At 46.1% G+C, this 5,777-nt stretch overlaps 1 pseudogene; it reads right to left on the bottom strand.

Annotated features, from left to right (window-relative positions):
• Window positions 1-3,818: 3,818 nt before the first annotated feature.
• LOC136522789 (glucan endo-1,3-beta-glucosidase 8-like) lies at window positions 3,819-5,365 on the bottom strand (annotated as a pseudogene).
• Window positions 5,366-5,777: the final 412 nt, after the last annotated feature.

Here is a 5,777-nt window from a genome sequence, read left to right as displayed (position 1 = left end):
AGATCAATTGGGCAATCAAGGTTGTCATGCCCCTACAATGGAAATCATTTCGGTTTTCAAAGGATGGACGACAAGGTTAAGGATGACTAGTTCTAAGTATCGATTGGAGTTGGAGTGACACTTAGAGTAGTTTAGGACTTTGTTTTTCCTTTGGCCGTACTATTAAGGAGGGTATGGACGGGTAGCTTGACCTAGGTGAGTCTAGCTAGTGAGTTAGGTGTGGTGCACACTTGTTAAAACTAGCACTAGGTAGCTCCACAACAGCCCTATGATCCTTTGGAGCAAACTTCATTCACATATGATCGAGAGTTGGAAGTGAATGGAGGGTCAAATGCTAACCGGACGCTGGCCGTAGGGTCCGGTCAGTTTATTTGATCAAGAGACTACGTTTGGTGCGATCGGACGCTGAAGAGGTCAAGTGACCGGACGCTGAGAGACAGCGTCCGGTCGACTCCAGTAAGGTTCTAGAGAAGGAATTCTGCGACCAGACGCGTCCGGTCAGTGCTGACCGGACCCTGGGGGTTCAGCGTCTGGTCGAGTACAGTAAGGTTCCAGTGAGGGTTTAATGCGACCGGACGTGTTCGGTCAGTGGTGATTGAACCCTGCCAGCGTCCGGTCAACACTTTATCACTGGTTTGCGGGTTGAACTGACCGGAGCGTCCGGTCAACCTGACCGGAGCATCCGGTCACCCCGCAGAAGCTCATAACGGTTCGTTTTTCAGGCTGCCTTATAAATAGAAGCTCCACTCGTGTGTGGAGTTACTTTTGCTCATTCCAACAGCTGAGAAACACGTTTGTGAGCGCCAAGAAGAGCAAGGTCCTAGTGAGGTGATTGAGATTTGAGAATCTAAGAGAGTAGCCTCATTAGTGAATCAAGAGTAGCCAAGTGTGCATCTATCTTCTCATTAGGCTTCGAGTGGTCAAGTGAGAGTTCGTGCTTATTACTCTTGGTGATCGCCATCACCTAGACGGCTTGGTGGGGATTGGGAGCTTGGTGATCACCCGTCGGAGCTTGTGGGTGACCCAACTCAAGTTGTGAGCGGCTTTGGGTGATTCGCCGCAACGGAGTGTCGAAGAATCAACCCGTAGAGAGCACTTGATCCTTGTGCGGATCAAGGGGGAGCTATACCCTTGCGCGGGTGCTCCAACGAGGACTAGTAGGGAGTGACGACTCTCCGATACCTCGGCAAAACATCGCCGTGTTCCTCTCTCTCTATTTACTTTGAGCATTTACTTTGAGCATTTACTTTAAGCAATTCAATACTTGTCTTTACATTCATAGAATTGCCATGCTAGAGTAAGTTTGGAACATAGGTTGTAAGTCCGTTGTGCGTTAGATTAATAGAAACACTCTTCTAGGCACAAGGGGTTAATTGGGCTAATCGTAGGATTTGATTATTGCAAGAAAATTTAGAATTAGCCCAATTGACTCCCCCTCTTGGGCATCTTGGTCCTTTCAGGACCCATTTGGCAGGGCTCTAGATCTGTCTCCGGCTTTCTGTGGAGCTATGCTAAGCGATCATCTAAAAAGCAGCTACTTGCAAGGAGTCCGGAGGAGCTGGAGCCGTTTTTTACTGAGGAGACTGAGCCACGAAAGCCACGAAAACTTAGCTTCTTCCTGCTCTTCCTCACAAACTTGACATAAATATCACAAAATTATCACTGGAGCCATTTTTACCACCACTAGAGAAGGTACTGCACACGAGAAGTCAGATCTAGAGCCCTGCCAAAAAGTCCTAATGCAAAAGGCCATGACCGACTGATGATACAAATCCAATCGAATCAAATCAAATTAATCTACCTTCACTTTTTATCATGCTCTTTTCCTTTGCTGTACTTTTCCAAATTGTATTCACTGTTAATCTTTTGATTGATACTGTGACCAGAGGTGGTATCTTTTGTTTTTTTCCTTTGCTGTACTTTCCAAATTGTACTCATTATATTGTTAATCTTTTGATTGATACTATGACTAGAGGTGGTATCCTAGGTTTTCTTGCCGACTTAAAGCAACCCAGCAATGTCCATGCCCTGAAGGGCTCCTTCGCGGCAAGAGTTTTAATGGTTCTTCGCTAGTTTGCTTATAATAAACTTTGTCTGTTATCACATAAATGTGATACATTTACCCTTTCGCTATTGTTTACTCCCTATGTCCCTGGAAGAATCTATTCCTAGCAACTTTAGGACAAATTAGCAAATAAGGAAAAAGACTATGTTACCCCTGGTTGAACATCAATATCTCTGTAGTTACCGAGAGCGCTTGAGTCTTCCAGTACAATTAAGAGCTATCGTTTGGAGTATTCAAAGGGCTTTACGTAGTCTAACACTCGAATCAGAAGGGGATTGGGGAATTTGGGAGCCCAAGAGGGAGAAATGGAGGGGCTATGATTTAATGTGACCAAGACTTTGAGGAGGAAAAAATTAGGTTGATACACCGTCTACTCTAGAGATTGATTATGTTGTGGACAAAATTTTGCTCTAGGAATTGATTTTTTTGGGGACAGAGGGAGTATTTGCTTGTAAACCTACCTAGCATAGCGGGGACGGTGACGTGTTGTTTGGCAATCTACACCATGCTCTAATGTTTTGGTGTTTGGCCCATCTTTTAGAGCATTTCCCAGAGTACCCAATATTTTCTTTCTAAAAACATAAATTTTTACAACTCCTAAAAAAGTATTGGAAGGAATAAAGAAGGTCATCTCCAAGATTTTCTAATAATCCACTCTTAAAATATAGAAGACAATTTTACATTAGGAATTATATACTGTTTCTAAATTACCACTTTTATATATTCTTTCTTTCTTGTACATTTGCATCAGGAACCCTTTCCTACTCTTTATTCTTTCCACGCCCTTCCACCTACTTGGAACAGGGTGACTTTTTTCAAGTTCTAAAAGATTAGGAGGATAGATTATGAGTTGTTGGAAAAGAGTTTTTTCTCATCTCGCTAAAAGCCAAGGATTCAGGGAACTCTCGGAGACGCTCCAGGAATGCATATAATTTTCACGCGAACACAGTTAGACCAGTCTCAATGGGGATTTCATAGAGTTTCATGGGCATTAAATATGCTGACATGATACTGTCTTGATGAAGAGAGAGAAGATAAAAGTTTCATGGGAGTAGAGAGAATTTCATGGGGATGAAACTCTTCTGCACTGTTTTCAAAATATGGGTGTGTTGAAAACTGGGAGATGAAACCTCCACTAAGACTGGCTTTATGGAATCTCCCATAGTTGCGTCATGTAAATCGTTCTTTCGGCCTTATCCTCTCTCAATGAAACACACATCAGTAAACGTGTTCGAAAAAAACCCAAGTTGTGGCAATATCGAGGATAGCAAAATGAATATTTACCAGCACACATCGGTTTCTGTAAAAAGTGATGTGTTATGCAAGTTTTGGCGATATGGATTTCATTCATGATGTTAGTAAGAGCGCGGTTTGCGCAAAGCTTCCCCTACATAATCTAGACTATCTTAGGATCTGTTTGGATCCATTAGCTTATAATGAGTAATTAGCTAAGATGTCATAGTTAATATTAGTTACTAGCCTGCTATTAGCTAGTTTGGTCTAACTAGTGAAATAGTTATTAGTTGATTATTCAGCTAATAATTAGCTAAACTATTAGATAGATCTGTTTGTATCCCGCTAACTATTATTTGCTTCTATTAGCTAGACCTGCTTGTATCCAGCTAACTATTATTTCTTTGCATCTAAACCAGGCCTTAATTTATTTCATTTACTATTCCCCGCGAGAGAGTGTCTTCCCACACAAAAGAGCAAGGGCGCCGCGTACTCAACACGCCTCCGTATAGATGCCGACTCTTCCGTTTTTATCGGAAACTGTTCAGTCCCTTCCTCAACTTTTCAGTCCAGTTTCAGTGCATCTTTCGACCTCATGTGTACAACCTTCCAAGCAAGTTGCAAGACGTCTCCCAGATAACAACTTTCATTGCTACAAGTCGACTCCAAGTCCAAGCCAACAACTTGCTTCAATTGGGCCAAGCAGAAAAGGTAGCAAGTATCTTGAAGCAACGCCCACAAAGCTGAAGTCCAAACGCAAGCATTCATACAGCTTTCAGCTTCCCAGTATGTCTTCAAATAGGACTGTGCTTCATCCTGAGTGATTATCTACTCCTGTGATTACACGAAGTCAAAATCCACTCTACACGAACAACATCACAACCAATGACAATAGCGCCGCCAACAACAGAGCTGGCGCTGCCCGACCACTGGCGCTGATTATCTGGACCGGGAACAGGCAGCCGCGCGTGGAGGCGTTCTTGTCTGTGATCTTGGCGAGCCCGTCGAAGTCGCAGGCGCGCACATCCTGGTCCTGCATTTGGAAGTACATGTTGAACGCGTAGGAGATGTTGCTCTTCTCGTCCAGCCCATTGCAGGAGCAGACATAGCCGAGCGCTGTGCAGTCGCCGCTCGCACATGCATACTGGATGTTGCCCGGCAGCTTCGACTTGTCCATGGCCCCGTCGTCGAACACGCACCACTGGCTCGGGAGGTACTTGACGTCGGTAACTGGGGAGAGGAGCTTGTCGTGGCCCTGCCCCGTGAGGTCGATGGGGAACTTGGGCTTGCCGTCGTAGGTGAAGATGCCCCAGTGCCGCTCGAAGTTCCCCAGCGCAATGCTCTTCATGTCCTCGTCGAATAGGCCGAACAGGTAGACCTCCATCTTGACCTTCCGGACCGGGCTGCCTTCACGGTGTCGCCGACGCCGGCCTCGTCAAGTGCCTTCTGGATGTTCTTGAGCGCCGGGAAGGTGGTCTTCATGAATGACCCGTTATAGGCCTTGAGAAATGGCTCGTTCCCCACTGCTACGTACCTATTCTCATCAAGCAAACAACAACATTTCGTTCGCCATTGAGAAATGGCTTTGCAGGATGATGCGAGAGGCAAATGTAGGTTACGTACTTGAGCTTAAGCTTGTCACCGTAGGAGGTGACGTTCTCCTTGACCCAATCCTGGGCATTGCCGTAGCTGCTGCTCATGGTCTCGAGCATGTCGTTGGGGATGCCGAGCATGACCTCAATGCCGGAGTCGACGAGCGCACCGACGGGCCAGGGGTCGGCGTCGAACATCTTCACCCTGGCGATGCCGTTCTTCTTGAGCATCGGATGCGAGAGCTGCGAACCCTAGTTCACGCCGACTTCCACAATGTTGTCGTCGTCGGCCATGGCCGCCGGCGACGATGCCGCTAGCAGCAGCACGGCCGCGCCGGCCAGCAGCTGCAGAAACCGAGCCATGCCGCGTTGTCGCCTGATCATTTTCCTTGCGTTTGGATGGATCACAGCTTTGGGAGGTCAGGATTCGGTGGAGCTCGTGAGCTGCATCTCTCCTCTCCTCTAGATGGAGGGAGAGGAGAGGAAAATGGCGGGTAAAACGGTTCCACAGAGACGTGGATGCCTCGGCCTCAGAAAAAGAACGAAATAATAGTAGAGTGGACCTAGTTTTTAGTATGGCCAGACACATCGCTGGACATGCAAACGACCGCTAGTCAGATCTGCACGTTACTGTCGGATTTGTGAGAATCGACGGTGATGAATTTAAAAATGAAAAAATAATTAAGGCTGGGATAAAACCGACAGTGAAGGACCACATCACTGTCGGTCTATGGCTTGAACCGATAGTGTTTTGACGGCCACTCATCACTGCCGATTTAAACCAAGAGCTAACCGTAATTGGGTTCTATCATTGTCGGTTCTAGCCAAGAACCGACGGTGATAAGCCTACAATATAAAAAGGCTGCAGTCGTCCTCTCCTTCATCAT

The sequence above is a fragment of the Miscanthus floridulus genome, chromosome 18 (assembly GCF_019320115.1).
Source record: "Miscanthus floridulus cultivar M001 chromosome 18, ASM1932011v1, whole genome shotgun sequence".
Lineage (NCBI taxonomy): Eukaryota > Viridiplantae > Streptophyta > Magnoliopsida > Poales > Poaceae > Miscanthus > Miscanthus floridulus.
Note: the sequence above shows the minus strand (reverse complement) of the source record. Positions and strands in the feature narration are given on the sequence as shown.